Consider the following 14,667-nt stretch of genomic DNA (forward strand, 5'->3'; position numbering starts at 1 on the left):
ACCTCATCAGCCAGATAACCATGAAAATGACCATCTATATTTGGACATCATCTCCAACACCAAACTTGGACGGCCAGGTCTGGTCGGTCCAGAGGGTCAGGTGGGATGGTCTGAGACAAACCACTGAGACAGCTGATGCCACAACCAACCACTCTGGGAGTCTTATGACTGCTGTAACTAACTTGAGTGGACAAATATTCATAACATTGGCAAGGCCACAAATTCTTCACTCATTAAGTGGATTATTGTTATTTATTTTAATCATTTTCAGAAAATTTGTTTGATTTCCTTCAACAAACATGACCCAGCACTGATAAAAATTGATGAAAACCTTTTAATTTCATCCGCTGATGGCTTTGTGTCTGTCCTCGTCCTGTTCGACCTCAGTGCTGCCTTTGATACAACTGACCACCAAATCCTGCTACAGACTTGAACACTTAATTGGCTTTAAGGGAACGGCATTAAACTGGTTTAAACCGTATTCATCAAGTCGATTTCAGTTTGTACACGTTAATGATCACTATGGCCTCCAGCAGCACTGTAAAGAACCTATTTGAACTGGATTAGTCCTTCAGTTCTCACATTTAACAAATTTCTAGGACCACCTTTTTCAACTGTGCAGTTTCTTTAAAATCAGATACAGTCTGTCTCAAGGTGACGCTGAAAAACAAGTCCATGCATCTGTGACTTCTAGGTTGGATGATTGTAACTCTTTATTATCAGGCTGCACCAACAACTGGTTAAAGACTCTCCAGCTAGTCCAGAACGCAGCTGCAGGCGTCCTGACAGGAACCAGGAGCAGGGACCACATCACCCCGTCTTAGCTCCGCTGCACCGGCTTCCAGTAAAATCCAGAACAGAGTTTAAAATCCCTCCTCCTGGAACCGTCACCTTATCGTGGTGGAGGAGTTTCAGTCCCCTAGTGACCCTAGGACAGGGGTGGGCAACCATGTGCCATGGAGGGCCGTGTATTAACACTCTTCTGTGGTTAAAGGTGTGTTAATCAGTGGAATCACATGTTAAAGTGTTTGGTTAGAAGGAAAACCTGCATACACACGGCCCTCCATGGCACATGATTGCCCATCCCTGCCCTAGGAGCTATGCTGTCGGGGGCATTTTGCCCCTGGTAGGGTCACCCAAGGCAGACTGGTCCTAGGTGAAGGGCCAGACAAAAAACAGTTCAACAGACCCCTTATGGGGGTCCGGTGCAATGTGGCCTGGGTGGCAGTCCAAGGCGGGGGCCTCGGCTGTCTGAACCCCAGGCGTGGAAGCTGGCTTTTGGGACATGGAACGCTACCTCTCTGGCGGGGAATGAGCTGGAGCTGGTGGAAGAGGTTGAGCGTTACGGGCTAGATATAGTTGGCCTCACCTCGACACATAGCTCTGGTTCCGGAACCCGAGTCCTTGAGAGGAGTTGGACTCTCTCTTTCGCTGGAGTTGCTCCAGGTGAGAGGCAGAGGGTGGGGGTGGGCATTTTGGTTGCCCCTAGACTCTCTGCCTGTACGTTGGGGTTCACTCCAGTGGAAGAAAGGGTTGCTTCCCTGCGCCTCCGGGTCGGGGAACGGGTCCTGACGGTGGTCTTCGCTTATGCGCCGAACACCAGTTCAGAGTATCCACCCTTTGTGGAGTCCTTGGGAAGGGTACTGGATGGTGCCCAGGCTGGGGACTCCATTGTCCTACTGGGAGACTTCAAAGCTCACGTGGGCAATGACAGCATGACCTCGAAGGGCGTGATTGGGTGGAGCGGCAGGCCCGACCTGAACTCGAGTGGTGTGCAGTTATTGGACTTCTGTATGAGTCCCAGTTTGTCCATAATTAACACCATGTTAGAACATAAGGATGTCCACCGGTGCACGTGGCACCAGGACGTCCTAGCTGGCAGGTCGATCGATTTTGTCGTCGTATCATTTGACCTGCGACCGCATGTTCTGGACACTCGGGTGAAGAGAGGAGCTGAGCTGTCAGCTGATCACCATCTGGTGGTGAGTTGGATCAGGAGGCAGGGGAAGACGCTGCGCAGACCCGGCAGGCCCAAACAAGTAGTGAGGGTTTGTTAGGAACGCCTGGCGGAAGAACCAGTCAGAATGATCTTCAACTCCCACCTCCGGCAGAGCTTTGACCGCATCCCGGTGTGCGGTGGGGGACATTGAGTCCGAATGGGCCATGCTCCGCTCTGCCATTGACGAGGCGGCTGCTGTGAGCTGTGGCCGTAAGGCTGCTGGGGCCGGTCGCGACGATAATCCTCGAACCCACTGGTGGACACCAGAGGTGAGGGGAGCCGTCAGGCTGAAGAAGGAGGCTTACAGGGCTTGGCTGGCCTGTGGGTCTCCACAGGCAGCCAACCGGTACTGGCAGGCCATGCAGCCATGGCAGTCGCCAAGGCAAAAACTCGGGTATGGGGGAGTTCGGTGAGGCCATGGAGAACGACTATTGTCAGCTCCGAAAAGTTTCTGGCAAACCGTCCATCGCCTCCATCAGGCCACGACCTCCAGCTCTTGCTGGGACAGTTCGCAGCCGAATGTGAAGCGGCTGGGATGAGAATCAGCACCTCCAAGTCTGAGGCCATGGTACTCGGACGGAAAAGGGTGGTTTACCCACTCCAGGTCGGGAAGGAGGTCCTACCTCAGGTGGAGGAGTTTAAGTATTTTGGGGTCTTGTTCACGAGTGAGGGTAGGATGGAGCGGGAGATTGACAGGTGGCTTGGGGCGGCGTCCGCAGTGATGCGAGCACTAAACCAGTCCGTTGTGGTGAAGAGGGAGCTTAGCCAGAAGGCGAGGCTCTCGATTTACAGGTCAATCTACTTTCCAACCCTCACCTGTGGTCATGAGCTCTGGGTAATGACTGAAAGAACGAGATTGCGAATAAATGGTAAATGGACTCAATTTTATAGAGAGCTTTTCTACCTTAGCGGCACTCAAAGCGCTTTACAGTGTCGTCTCATTCACCCGTTCACACACACACTCACACACTGATGGTGGAGGCTACCATGCAAGGCGCCAACCTACTCATCAGGAGCAATTATGGGTTCAGTATCTTGCTCAAGGACACTTCGACATGGTCACTGGGGTCGAGGATTGAACCAGCGACCCTTCGGTTGCTAGACGGCCACTCTACCCCTGAGCCATGCCGCCCAAAATACGAGCGGCCGAAATGAGTTTCCTCCACAGGGAGGCTGGGCTCTCCCTTAGAGACAGGGTGAGAAGCTCAGTCATTCAGGAGGGACTCAGAGTAGAGCTGCTGCTCCTCCATGTCGAGAGGAGTCAGTTGAGGTGGTTCGGGCATCTGGTGAGGATGCCTCCTGGACGCCTCCCTCGGGAGGTGTTCTAGGCATGCCCAACCGGGAGGAGGCCTTGATGCCGACCCAGGACACGCTGGAGGGATTATATCTCTCGGCTGGCCTGGTAACGCGTCGGGATTCCCCCGGAAGAGCTGGTGGAAGTGGCTGGGAGAGGACAGTCTGGGCTTCCTTGCTGAGGCTGCTGCCCCCGCGACCCAGACCCACCGGATAAAGCGGAGGACGATGACGACAAGAGTTTAAAATCCTGCTCCTCACTTTTAAAGCTCTTATGGTCAGATTCCATCATATCTGGAAGAGGTCCTAGTCCCCTATGATCCAGCTAGAACCCTTCACTCCCAGGATGCAGGGTTCCTGCTGGTTCCTAGAGTTCTAACAGTAGAATGGGAGACAGAGCCTTCAGCTATCAGGCTCCCCTCCTGTGGAACCATCTCCCAGTTTCAATCCAGGACCCAGACCCCCTCTCTAGGTTTAAGAGCAGACTTAAGACCTCCTTGTTGATCAGGCTTATAGTCAGGACTGGTCAGGCTGATCCTGGACCAGCTCCTTGTTTATGCTGCTATAGACTTAGATCACCAGGGGATTCCCATGATGCACTGAGCTTTCTCCTCCTCTCTGTTGCTATCCATTTTTTTTCACAACATCCTCATGTATCAATCATCCATCAACCTCAACTTCTTCCTGGAGGTGTCTGTGCTCTCTCACCCTACAGGTCACCTGGGGTTGTAGACACTGGGTTGATCACTTTCTGTCCTGGACCAACTACTCACTCACCCTGGCCCTGTGTTTCTCTCCTCTCTACCCCTCCATCTCTCTCTCCTCTTAATCCCCTGCTCCCTTACCCCCCTCTCCCTCTCCATCAGCAAGCACATCCTGCAACAGCAGCATCCAAAACCTTCCTTTTAACAGGCAGGAACATTGAGCAGATCCAGGATCAGTGGGGACGGAGAGAGAGCAGGAGAGTAGGACAGAGACAAAGACAGAGAATGGAGGAAGACAGAGAGACAGAAGGAAAGAGAGGGACAGAGATAAAGAGGGAGAGAAAGGAGGAGCGACTGATGGACAGACGGGGACGTGAGCAGGTGCTAGGTGTGGCAGCTGGAGCCTCTTCAGGTCTGGAGCCTCCTCCAGCAGCACCGGGATCTGGGATGAGGGGAGAAGAAGAGGAGTTAGGAACATAAGTATGATTTACATACAGTGGGGCAAAAAAGTATTTAGCCATCTATTGTTTAAGTTCTCCCACTTCAAAAGATGAGAGAGGCCTGTAATTTTCATAAAAGGAACACTTCAACTATGAGAGACGAAATGAAAAAAAAAATCCAGAAAGTCACATTGTAGGATTTTTAAAGAATTTATTTCCAAAAAGTTCTAGTTTGGTTTCCTCTGACCACATGACCTTCTCCTAGTCCTCTTCTGGATCATCTAAATGCTCTCTAGCGAACTTCAGATGGGCCTGGACTTGTACTGGCTTCAGGAGGGGGACACATCTGGCCCTGCAGGGTTTGAGTCCCTGATGGCGTAGTGTGTTACTGAGGGTAGCCTTTGTTCCTTTGGTCCCAGCTCTCTGCAGGTCCTTCACTAGCCTGTGATGTGCATCACTCCATCACACACAGGCTGCAGACACAGTACCTACAGGCCCTTCTCCTTATCTCTGGGGACTTCAACCACGCTTCTCCTTCCTCCACTCTGCACACTTTCACACAATGCCTGCAACACCAGAGACAATAAAACATTGCATTTGTTTTATGCCAACACCAGGGAGCCATATCACTCTTCTCCCCTCCCACCCCTGGGAAGTCAAGTCAAGTCAATTTTATTTCTATAGCGCCAAATCACAACAAAAGTTATCTCATGGCACTCTACAGGTAGAGCAGGTCTAGAACCACACTCCTTCAATGAATTTACACCCAACAATTCTCCATCAGCAGCACATCCTGCAACAGCGGCGACGAAAACCTTCCTTTTAACAGGCAGGAACGTCGAGCAGACCCAGGCTCAATGGGGACGGCCTTCTGCTTTGTGCCCCCTTGCTGCCTGCTGACCCGATACCGGTGAGCGTGTTACGTCATTTCCTGCCTGTTATACTGTCGCTGTGTTGTTCGACTTTCTAAATCCTCCCTCAGGTGTACTGCTAACTTCATCTCTTTAAGCACCACTGTATACGACGTTTTGGTGTAATACAGAGGTTTCTGTCACTTAACTCTTTAGCAGGACTTTGCTCTGAAATTCCTCGTTCTATTTGTTATATTTGCCACAGGTCCGCTAGCTCACCTTAGCATACTAGCTATGGCCGCTCTCTCTCTTTCCGCCTCTCCCCCACCTCTCCCTCCCTCTCCTGCTCCATGTGCCAGATGTTTAGTTACTCCTCTGCCTCCTTTAGTGTTAATGGTACATGTAAAAAGTGTAGTTTGTTTGTAGTCCTGGAGGCGAGGCTTAGTGAGTTAGAGACTCGGCTCCGCACCATGGAAGCTAGCGCTAGTCCCTTAGCTTCAGGAGCTGCTCAGTCCACCTGAGCGGGTGCGGAGCCACCTAGCCTAGCCACCGCTAGCAGCTCCCCTGCAGCTCCCGAGCAGCCGGGAATTAGCCAGTCCCGCTGGGTGACATCACGAGGGAAACCTAGACGCAGTGAGCCCGTGTTTGCCCACCAACCCTTCATGTTTCCAACCGCTTTTCCCCACTCAGCGACACACCCGCTGAGAGTGAAACTCTCCATGTCGGCTCTGTTGCTCGCAGCCCCGCTGTGAAGCCGACATCAGTCATTGGCAGTTCTGTTCTTGGCAACGTGAAGGTGGAGACACCAGCGAGCATAAAGTGCATCCCAGGGGCCAGAGCGGGCGACGCTGAGGCTAAAGCTGCTGGCAAAACGTGAGGTTAAATACAGTAAGATTGTGATACATGTCGGCGCTAATGACACCCGGCTTCGCCAGTCGGAATTAACTAAAGTTAACATGGCTTCGGTGGGCAACTACGCTAAAACAATGTCGGACTCCGTAATTTTCTCTGGCCCGCTGCCCAATTTAGCGAGTGACGACATGTTTAGCCGCATGCGTTCATTCCATCGCTGGATGTCCAGGTGGTGCTGAGGTAACAACGTGGCTCACAGACAATTGGAGCTCCTTCTGGGGAAAGCCTGGTCTGATTGGGAGAGATGGCGTCCATCCTACTTTGGATGGTGCATCTCTCTTATCTAGGAACAGAGGCCAGTTTGTTAGCAATACTAATCCCTGACAAGCACCCAGAGTTCAGACCAGCAGGCAGAGCTGCAGGTTAGCACGCCCTCTGCTGGTTCCTTGGTGTTGTCACCCACCCAGCCTATAGAAACTGTGTCTGCCCCGAGGCTGTATAAGCCTGCACCCAAATCTGGAGGAGTAACTTATAGCAACTTAGTTAAAATTAAAACCACTGCTCCAGCAAACCAACCCAGTAAAACTATTAAATGTGGTTTGCTTAATATTCGATCTCTTGCATCCAAGTCTCTCCTAGTGAACGATTTAATTACTAATTATCAGATTGGTGTATTAGCACTCACTGAAACCTGGGAGCAGCAAGATGAGTGTGTTAGTTTAAATGAATCTTGCCCTCCTGGTTACATTCACTACCATGTACCTCGCACCACTGGCAGAGGAGGAGGAGGAGCTGCAATCTATCAGTCAAATTTGCTCATTAACCCTCCACCTAATTGTTCATTAATTCATTTGAGAGCCTGACTGTCAGCTTCTCCCTCCCAGACTGGAAAGCAGAGAAACCACTCTTACTTGCTGGGGTGTACCGTCCTCCTGCACCTTATTCTGAGTTCTTAGAAGAACTCCCTGACTTTCTGTCTAACTTGGCATTGAACTCAGACAAAGTCATTCTAGTGGGTGACTTTAACATCCATGTGGACGTCAATGATGATTCTCTGGCCACTGCGTTTAAGTCGCTTCTTGATTCTGTTGGCTTCTGTCAGAGGGTAAACAAACCCACTCACACTTTTGATCACATCCTTGATTTAGTGCTCACTTATGGAATAGAAGCTGACCGAATCACAGTTCTTCCTCAGAACCCCGTCTTGTCTGATCACTCCTTAATTACATTTGAATTTACTTTAACAAATTATATCCTACCTGGGAAAAAGTCCTGCTTCAGTAGAAGTCTATCTGACACTGCTGTTTCTAGATTTAGGAGCTTATTCCAGCAGAGCTTGCTGCCACACCTTGTAGTGATATAATGGGCAGTTATGCTGATTCCACCCCACCCAGGTGGACTATCTTGTGGACAGCACTACAGCAGCACTCCTTGGGACACTTGATGCCGTAGCTCCCCTGAAGAAGAAGGTTATCAACCAGAAAAGAATAGTTCCCTGGTACAGCCCAGAGCTGCGTGCCTTAAAACAGAAGACCAGACAACTGGAAAGGAAGACACATTCCAGCCAGCACGAGGAAGTCCACCAAGCCTGGAAGGAGAGTTTATTAATATATAAAAAAGAACTCCGTAATGCTAGAAGCGCTTACTACTCGTCCCTGATAGAAAAGAATAAGAACCACCCCAGGTTCCTCTTCAGCACCGTGGGCAGGCTCACCAAGAACCATAGTGCTGTTGAGCCATGCATCCCCCAACTCTCAGCAGTAACGACTTCCTTTCTTTCTTTACTGAAAAGATTGTGAATATTAGAACGAAGATTGCCAGTAATGGAGGACAGACTACAGTCCCCATAGAAGCACCTCCCAGACTTGGTGCATACTTGGACAGCTTCTCCCCATCGACCTGTCAGAATTAACTTCTGCAGTCGGTTCCTCCAAGTCAGCCACTTGTCTGCTGGATCCCATCCCAACAAGCCTCCTTAAGGATGCCTTCCCTCTAGTCAACACTTCTATATTAAATCAAATTAATCTTTCCTTAGTCACAGGTTATGTGCCACAGGCCTTTAAGGTGGCTGTCATCAACCCTTTACTTAAAAAACCTTCTCTTGACCCAGATGTGTTAGCCAACTATAGGCCAATATCCAACCTCCCCTACATCTCCAAGATCCTTGAGAAGGTTGTCCTGGAGCAGCTACATGAACATCTGCACAGCAACGAGCTCTTTGAAGCCTTCCAGTCTGGATTCAGGGAACACCATAGCACTGAAACAGCACTGGTCAGAGTCTCGAATGATCTTCTTATAGCTTCAGACAGAGGTCTTGTCTCTGTGCTTGTCCTTTTGGACCTCAGTGCTGCATTTGACACCATCGACCACAGCATCCTGCTACAGAGACTAGACCATGACATTGGGATCAAAGGAACTGCCCTAAAATGGTTTAAGTCCTACTTATCTGACAGGTTTCAGTTTGTTAATGTTAATAATGACCATTCGGAGTATAGCAGAGTTACATATGGTGGACCACAGGGTTCAGTTTTAGGACCGATTCTCTTCACTCTTTACATGCTCCCATTAGGTGACATAATCCAGAAGCACTCGATCAACTTCCACTGTTATGCAGATGACACACAACTCTACTGGTCGATGGAGCCAGACGACACAAGCCAGCTTACTCATCTGCAAGACTGCCTGAAAGACATTAAATCCTGGATGTCCTCTAACTTCTTAATGCTCAATTCAGATAAAACTGAGGTAATCATTTTTGGACCTAAACACCACAGGGACACACTCTTGAATCGGATCTCTACTCTAGATGGCATCACCCTAACTTCGAGTACAACTGCAAGGAACCTTGGGGTCATTTTTGACCAGGACCTTTCCTTCAGCTCCCACATAAAGCATGTGACCAGGACCGCCTTCTTCCATCTGCGAAGTATCGCTAAGATTAGGAACCTCCTTTCCCAGAGTGATGCTGAAAAACTGGTGCATGCATTTATCACTTCTCGGCTGGACCACTGCAACTCTCTCCTGTCAGGATGTCCTAAATACTCTCTAAAGAGTCTCCAGCTGGTCCAGAACGCTGCAGCGAGGGTTTTGACGGGAGTTAAGAAGAGAGAACACATCTCTCCCACTTTAGCTTCTCTCCACTGGCTTCCTGTAGGATCTAGAATCGACTTCAAAGTCCTTCTGCTAACTTATAAGGCTCTCAATGATAAAGCTCCATCCTATTTGAAAGAGCTCATTAGTCCCTGCTGTCCCACCAGAGCACTCCGCTCCCAGAATGCAGGTCTGTTAGTGACTCCCAGTATCAATACAAACAGACTGGGAGGTAGAGCCTTTAGTTACCGGGCTCCTCTACTGTGGAACCAGCTCTCTCCATGGGTCAGAGAGGCAGACACTTTAACTACGTTTAAGTCCAGGCTTAAGACCTTCCTCTATGACAGAGCCTTCAGTTAGGACTGGTTCAGGTAGCTCTGAACCATTGATAGCTATGCTGCTACAGGCTTAGACTGCTGGGGGACACATCAGGTTACATGGAGCCCTTCCCTCCTCTCCTCTCCTCTCCCCCTCTCTCCTCCTCTTCTCCTCGCACATTTTTGGAACTGTCACTACCATTACTTGTTGCACTTTGTAGTTTGGCCTTGGTGTCTCACAGTCTCTCTGTGTTTCCACAGATCCACCAGAGCCCCAACCGCCGCCTGCATCGCCCCCCCCCCCCTTATTCCCTACTGTTACACCGGCCTGCGCTCCCCTCCCATGAACAAGTCTGCCATCCAGTCCCCCATCAAGCTGGCTTGCTCTCCCTGCCTCCCCTTCCATGAACCAGTCTGCCATCCAGTCCCCCATCAAGCTGGCTTGCTCTCCCTGCCTCCCCTACCAGAGGCTTCCTTCTTCAGCTGTTATTAACATTTCCGTGTTTCCCACATTTTGTATTGTAAACTGTTTTCTTGTCTGTACCAACATCTACTGCACGTCTGTCCGTCCTGGGTGAGGGATCCCTCCTCTGTTGCTCACCCTGAGGTTTCTCAGATTTTTCCCTGTTAAAGGTTTTCTATGGAGTTTTTCCTCAGTCGATGTGAGGGTCTAAGGACAGAGGATGTTGTTATGATGCCATGTGAAGCCCTTTGAGACAAACTGTTTGTGAAAACGGGCTCTACAAATAAAATTGCCTTGCCTTGCCTTGCCTTGCCTTGCTTTGACCGGTTGGGGGGAAAGAGAGCAGGAGAGCGGGGCAGAGACAAAGACAGATAATGTAGGAAGACATTTATGCTTAAGGAAAGAGTGGGACAGAGATAAAGAGAGAGAGAAAAGGAAGAGACTGATGGACAGACGGGGACGTGAGCAGGTGGCGCTATGGGTGGCAGCTTGAGCCTCTTCAGGTCTGCAGCCTCCTCCAGCGGCACCCAGGATAGATAATAGGGGACTATGAGCTCTGTCAAATATGAAGGAGCCTGACTGTTGAGGGACTTTGTATGTTAGAAGGAGAATTTTGAATTCTATTCTGAATTTGATAGGGAGCCATGCAGAGAGGCCAGTACAGGAGAGACCTGATCTCTTCTACTAGTTCTCGTCAACACGCGGGCAGCAGCATTTTAGACCAGCTGGAGAGTCTTTAGGGACCTACTGGTGCTGCCTGATAGGAGGGAGGTGCAGTAATCCAGCCTGGATGTGACAAAAGCAGGGACTAGTTTTTCTGCATCCTTTTGAGACAGGATGTGTCTGATCTTAGCGATGTTACGTAGATGAAAGAAAGCAGTCCTAGAAATTTGCTTAATGTGGGCATGAAAGGACAAATCCTGATCAAAGAGAACTCCTAGGTTCCTTACGGTCTCTGCTGGGGGCCAAGGTAATTCCTTCCAGGGTACCTATCTCATTAGATAGGGTGTCTCTAAGATGTTTTGGGCCCAGGACAATGACTTCAGTTTTATTGGAGTTTAATAAAAGGAAATTAAGGGTCATCCAAGTTTTTATCTCCTTCAGACAGGCCTCCAGTTCAGTCAGCTGATTTATTTCATGTGGATCATTGATAAGTACAGCTGTGTGTCGTCAGCATAGCAGTGAACATTAATGGAGTGTTTCCTGATCATGTGACCTAGAGGAAGCAGGTCCAGGGTGAAGAGGACTGGTCCAAGCACAGAGCCTTGTGGAACACCAGAACTGACTGCAGTGGTTTCCGAGGGTTTATCATTAGAGAGTACAAACTGAGATCGACCTGGTAAATATGACCTGAACCAGTTTAGTGCAGTTCCTTTAATGCCAATGACAGGTTCCAGTCTCCGTAGAAGGATATGGTGGTCAATGGTACCAAAGCTGCACTAAGATCTAATCAGACCAGCACAGAGACCAGTCCCTCATCTGATGCTAGTAGGAGGTCACTGGTAACTCTGACGAGTGCTGTTTCTGTGCTAGGATGAATCCTGAACCCTGACTGGAAATCCTCTAATAGGCTGTTGCTATGGAGAAAGTCACACAGCTGTTTAGCAACTGCTTTCTCCAGAATTTTGGAGAGAAAAGGAAGATTTGATGTTGGTCTGTAGTTGGTAGAACTTCTGGATCCAGGATTGCTTTTTTGAGAAGGGGTCTAATTACTGCCACTTTAAAGGACTGAGGGACGGAACCAGATACCAGTGCCACATTGATCATATCTAAGAGGGAGGGGCTGACTAGGGGTAGAGAGTGCTTAAGTAGCTTGGTCGGGATGGGGTCTAGGAGACAGGAGGATGGTTTAGAGGAGGAAATTATTGAACTGAGCTCATCAAGGCAAACGGAAGAAAAACTGTCCAAGTGTGTGTCTGGTCCTCCAGCTGCCTCTAAGGTTCTGGGTTCTAGGGGCCATGTTGTCAGCTGATGGCAGCAGGAGAAGAAGTTTCTCTCTAATCAGGAGAATTTTGTCATTAAAGAAGTCCATGAACTCTTCGCTGCCCAGGGAAACAGGACTACTTGGTTCAGTAGAGCTGTGGCTCTCTGTCAGTCTGGCTCCAGGACTGAAGAGGAACCTGGGTTGTTCTTGTGTTCTTCTGTTAGTGCTGAGTAGTCGGCTGCTCTGGTTCTACCAAGGGCTTTCTTCTAGGTTCTAAGGCCATCTTGCCAGACTCCATGTGACTCCTCCAGTTTGAAGCAGCGCCATCTTCTCTCCAGTTTCTGGTTTCTTGTTGAAGCTGTCAGGTTCCAGAACCGTACCAAGGTGCTTGTTTCCTTGGATTCATAGTTTTCTGTTTTAGTGGGCCAGTAGAGTCCAGAGTTGTTGCTAAGGTGCTGCTGCTCTATGGATAAAATGATCAGTTTGGGAGGGACTAAGGTGGACAACAGCGTCCTCTGTTACAGTGGGACATGACACTGAATTTAGCACCAATGGAACCACTTCCTTAAATCCAGGTGTGGCCTGATCAGACAAACATCTGGAAACTACAGTTTTCCTGAGTGGAGTGTAGTTGATCAGTCCAAATTCCAAAGTGATTGATTGGTGGTCTGATAAAAGCGTTCTGTGGAAACACAACCAGATGTTCAGCTTCAGTTCCACATGTTAGGAGGAGGTGGAGGTGTGGTTGTGACAGTGAGGGGTTCATGGACAGACTGATGGACACCAGTTGAGTCTAGAAGAGAGAGAAATGCAGTACCAGACTGTGGTTATCAACACCCTCATGAATACTGAAGTCTCCTCCAATCATGACTTGATCTGATTTAGAACTAAACTGATAGAAACTCTGAGGATTCAGATCAGAATCCAGAGTCAGGACCAGGAGGACGGTCCTCAATCATCAATCAGAGGCTGGAGAGTTTCCAGGCTGGAGGAGACAAACTGAGAATCAGGCTTTCAGATGAATGGAAACTTCTACTGGTTTGGGATTTATTACTAAACTGGTGTCAACAATGGCAGCACCTCCAACCCTTCTGTCTGATGTTAATTTGTTTACGATAACAGTTTTCAGCATCAGAGGTCTGATATTTAATTGTCCTCCTCTAATTCTGATAGTCTGTTGAGTTAATTTAGTGGTTGTGTTCATTTTAATTAGGTTTTTCTGATTGACTCCTCTACAGTAGAACTGGAGTGAATAAACTGACATGGGGGGCCAGACACAGTCTCTATGGGGGTGTGGGTGGGTAACTGCTCTAATGGAGGCACAGAGAAGCGTGTAAGATGGCAGCTCTGCTTCCTGGTCTGAACTCTTGGAGTTCAGACAATGACCTGAATATCTAAGAGTTTCATCAGTAAACTGATGAATACAGCCTTATTGACTGCAGACTGACAATTCCAGAGACCAAAGGTAGTGGAAGGTGGGCAAGCAGGGCATTTCTGGAGTGCAGATTTCTCTTTCTATCAACGATGTATCTTCTTCTGTACTGATAAGTCACTGGGACATGTGTAAAGCACATGGAGCATGAAACTGGCTGGATAGTAGCGAGACAGACAGTCGCACTAGCCAGTGTCCTTGCTTGACGAACTCCTGCAAATTGACTTGCAGGTCTTCACATTATATGAGCTGACACCAGAGAGGCCGCTGTCACTGATGGTCCAGCACTGCTTGTTCAGTTATATATATCTAAGTGAGTCACAGGTGTTTCCAACTTGAGTGATTACGCCCAGCTGAACTGCTCCTGTCTGATTTCACTTATTAGAGGGTGTGGCCCATGTCAGCTGACCTTACCTATTGTTGAAGAGAGAGACTGAAGCTCCAGTGCTAAGCACTTTATGACCAGAGACTCAAAAATAACACTAGCAGATATCAACCTACCTGAGCTGGCTCAACCTTCTTCTGTCTAAAATTCCAGCACTTATTCATGGATTTATATATATATATATATATACACATATACATATATATACATACACATATATATATACATATATATACATACATATACATATACACACACACACACACACACACACACATATATATATACACACACACATACACACACACACACACATACGGTTTCTTTTACGTCTGTTTTGTTTTGTCTAGTTGAGCGTTGGTTCTATGTACCTGTGTAACGCACCCGGGAAGTGCCATGAAGGCCTGAAGGTGGATTCAAGAAGACGAACCTTTTGAGTTGTTCCGTCTGTTCTCTCAAAGGAAGAAAATGGGATAATGAGCATGTCTGGTTATCTGGTGCAGGTTTGTAATGTTCTGTGTGTTCTTTGTCCCAATAGGAAACATTAAATATTTTTTGGTTATTTGCAAAATTACTTGAATTCTTTCTAGACGTCTTTGACTGATTAGGAAACAACGATTCTCCCTGGAAGACTGAGGTGGATCTCTGGGGGTCCATAAACTCCCCAATGAGAAGTCCTGCAGTCGCATCCGTGGGCTCCGTCTTAGCTCCGTTTCATTCCATGACTGTTGTACTTTTACTTCGAAAACTCACCGTTTAAAATCATCTTGTCGCGTTTGTCTTCTTACTGTTGTTTGTTTGAATTTATGTGATCCGACGTTCCAGCTCCTGCTGGCTCCTCTCTGCAAGTGAGATATCAGCTGCTTCCAGTCTACTGCAGCTTTTATTGCAAAGCCCCCGCCCCCCCGAGCGCACTC

At 48.6% G+C, this 14,667-nt stretch overlaps 1 long non-coding RNA gene across 1 annotated transcript; it reads right to left on the reverse strand.

Annotated features, from left to right (window-relative positions):
- Nucleotides 1-12,288: 12,288 nt before the first annotated feature.
- On the reverse strand, nt 12,289-14,594 carry LOC147249320 (uncharacterized). Its single transcript, XR_015119196.1, has 3 exons — nt 14,504-14,594; nt 14,122-14,197; nt 12,289-12,726 (listed from the first exon to the last, which is right to left on the reverse strand). It is a non-coding gene; the product is annotated as an uncharacterized LOC147249320 (long non-coding RNA).
- Nucleotides 14,595-14,667: the final 73 nt, after the last annotated feature.

This window comes from Aulostomus chinensis, chromosome 14 (genome assembly GCF_037954235.1).
Source record: "Aulostomus chinensis isolate RoL2024-O1b breed Wild chromosome 14, RoL_Achi_v1.0, whole genome shotgun sequence".
Taxonomy (NCBI): Eukaryota; Metazoa; Chordata; class Actinopteri; order Syngnathiformes; family Aulostomidae; genus Aulostomus; species Aulostomus chinensis.